This window comes from Elephantulus edwardii, unplaced genomic scaffold, assembly GCF_000299155.1.
Source record: "Elephantulus edwardii isolate Elephantulus edwardi_28Jun2011 unplaced genomic scaffold, EleEdw1.0 scaffold00052, whole genome shotgun sequence".
NCBI lineage: Eukaryota > Metazoa > Chordata > Mammalia > Macroscelidea > Macroscelididae > Elephantulus > Elephantulus edwardii.
In genome coordinates, this window is record NW_006399802.1 from 13912066 (window position 1) to 13914694 (window position 2629).

Genomic DNA, 2629 nt, shown 5'->3' on the forward strand with positions numbered 1-2629 from the left:
GTGCCTTGTACCCAGCAGACGTAGGGGGCATGGTCACATGGGAATTTTGATTTGCCATTTTCTGAGAGAAACATTTCCGTAACCCTTGCTACTGGCAGGTCAAAAGTCCTGCAAAGCCGTGTGGCAGCACAGCCCAAGATTTTCCAGAAGCATGGAATAGGCAGCGGCGTTCGAAATGAAATGCGGGTGCTTTCTTGGTGGGAGCCGAGGGTCCCTGTGGCCTTGGTTTTAGGTGCTGTTGAGTCAGCTCTTAATCATAACAACCTTAAAAACAACAGAACAAAACCATCTCCCAGTCCTATGCCAGCCTCTTAATCTTTGTTGTGTTTGAGCCCATTCTTGTATCCATTGTGTTAGTCCATCCCAAAGAGGGTCTACGCATTTCTTCACCAAGTGTGATACACCTCTGTAGGACTGTTGTTAATATGTACCGTCAAATCGCCTGCGACTCGTGGCTACCTTACACAGCTCTGAACCCTGCTCTATCTTGAGCCGATTTCCTCGTCTCCAACACACCTACCCCAATTGCCCCAGTCACTTCGTCAATCCATCTCATTTAGGACCTTCCTCTTCTGCGCTGCCACTCCAGCCTTCCAAGCATGATATCCTTCTCCAAGGACAGGTCCCTCCTTGCAACATGCACAAATTATGTCAGATAAAGCTTCAAAATCCTTGCCTCCAAGGAGCATCTTTGTTTCACCCTCTCTAGGATGGACATGTTTGTTCTCTTAGCAGTCCATAGTAGATTTGATGCTCTTCTCCAGAGCTTCAACGCAAAGGCATAGATTCTTCTATCATCCTTATGCATTGTCCAACTTTCTGATGAATACCAAGTAATTGAGAAGATCATAGTCTGGATTGGGTGCTCCTTAGTCTCTAGGCTGGCATTGTTGCTCTTCAGTACTCTGGAGAGGTCCCTGATTTTCCCAGTGCAATTTATCTTTTGATTTCCTGGCTGTTGATATCATCCAAAGTACATGAGATGAAGTACTTGCCTCTCAGAAGCATTCCTGTTGTGCTGCTTCTAAAAGTGATTTGTTCATTCACTGGGGCTTTGCTAGAAATGTGCTAGTGGGCTAGTGGTAGGTCCGTGGGGATTTATTTAGTATTGCTGCTGGGTGTTGGGAACTCGATTCTGACTCATAATTCTTTAGAGGATAGAGTAGAACTGCCCCCCTGTGCTATGATCTTTATGGGAGCTGATAGCAAGCATTTTGAGCCACTTTGGTGGATTCAAACTACCAATGTTTCTGGTTAGCAGCCAAATGTTTACCATTGTATCACCAGGACTTCTTGGTCAGGCATATAAGAAAATGGTGTTAGCTTCCTATGGTTGCTGTAACAGATCAGCACTAACTTAGTGGCTCAAACCAATACAGTCTTGTCTTAAAGTTCTAGGGATCAGGAGTTTGAAATTCAAGTCCTTGGAATAGAATCAAAGTATCCCAGACAGGCTAGCTAAGCTGCCACTTTTGTTTGATTTCCTGTATTGTTTTAGTTTGGTCTTATAGTCTAATCGTTATAACCTTCCTGCTTTTCAGTTAAATATCTTTTAGGGTGTGGGTTGTTTTTTTTTTTTTCTCTCTCCCACATTCACAAGAGATGGTTTTGATGGGGAAACTAGCCTACCAATTGGAATGACTGCTCTTGTTATTGTTGAGTGCCATTGAGTTGCTTTCTATTCATAGTGACACTATGCACAACAGACTTAAGCACTGGCCTGCCTTCCCTGACCTCCTCCCCATCCCTGCTGCTCTGGAGCTCGCTGGTCCAGCCACTACTTCCGTCCATTTCATTGACGGGCTTCTGTTTTCTGACTCTCAACCAAGCCAGATGCCCTTTTTTCCCAATGCCTGGTGTCTCCTGATAATATGCCCAATGTTTGTGAGACAAAGTCTTATCTTTTTTACTTCTAAGAATTCTAGCTGCACCTCTTCCAAAACAGGTTTGCTTGTTCTTTTGGCAATCTTTGCTATATTCTTTTATTCTTGGCCAACACAATTCAAAGGCACTGACTCTTCTTCGAAATTCTTTATTCATTGTCTAACTTTCTGGTAAACTTGGGTAAATGAAAATTATCCATAAGGAAAACTTTACAGTTTAGAAAGACAAACATGTGCTCGCTTCGGCAGCACATATACTAAAAATTGGAACGATACAGACAAGATTAGCATGGCCCCTGCACAAGGATGACACACAAATTCGTGAAGCGTTCCATATTTTTAAGGGCAAATATAAGGAAGAAACAATTGAGAAGATGCAGGAGTGAAATATTAACACAACTTCATTAAAAACTGAAAATTAAAAAAAAAAAAGAGACAAACAGATGAGTTCATGAGGGGAAAAAAAGGAAGAAAATCCCTAGTTCTCCCTGCTGATTGGTTGTACGGAGCTAGAGGCACCCAAGGAAATTGCTTCTGTCTCCTGTCTGAAATAAACCCATTACCATCAGGTGGAATTCCAGCCATGGGAACTCCCTGTGTGTTAGTTTGTGCTCCACAATGTTCCCAGGGGGCGATGTTTGGAGTAGTTGGTCACCAGGCCCTGCTTCTGACTGTGCCTCTGGGTGGAATTGAACTTACAGTCTTGACAGCAGCTGAGTCCATTAACCACTTGTAGTAACAAACAA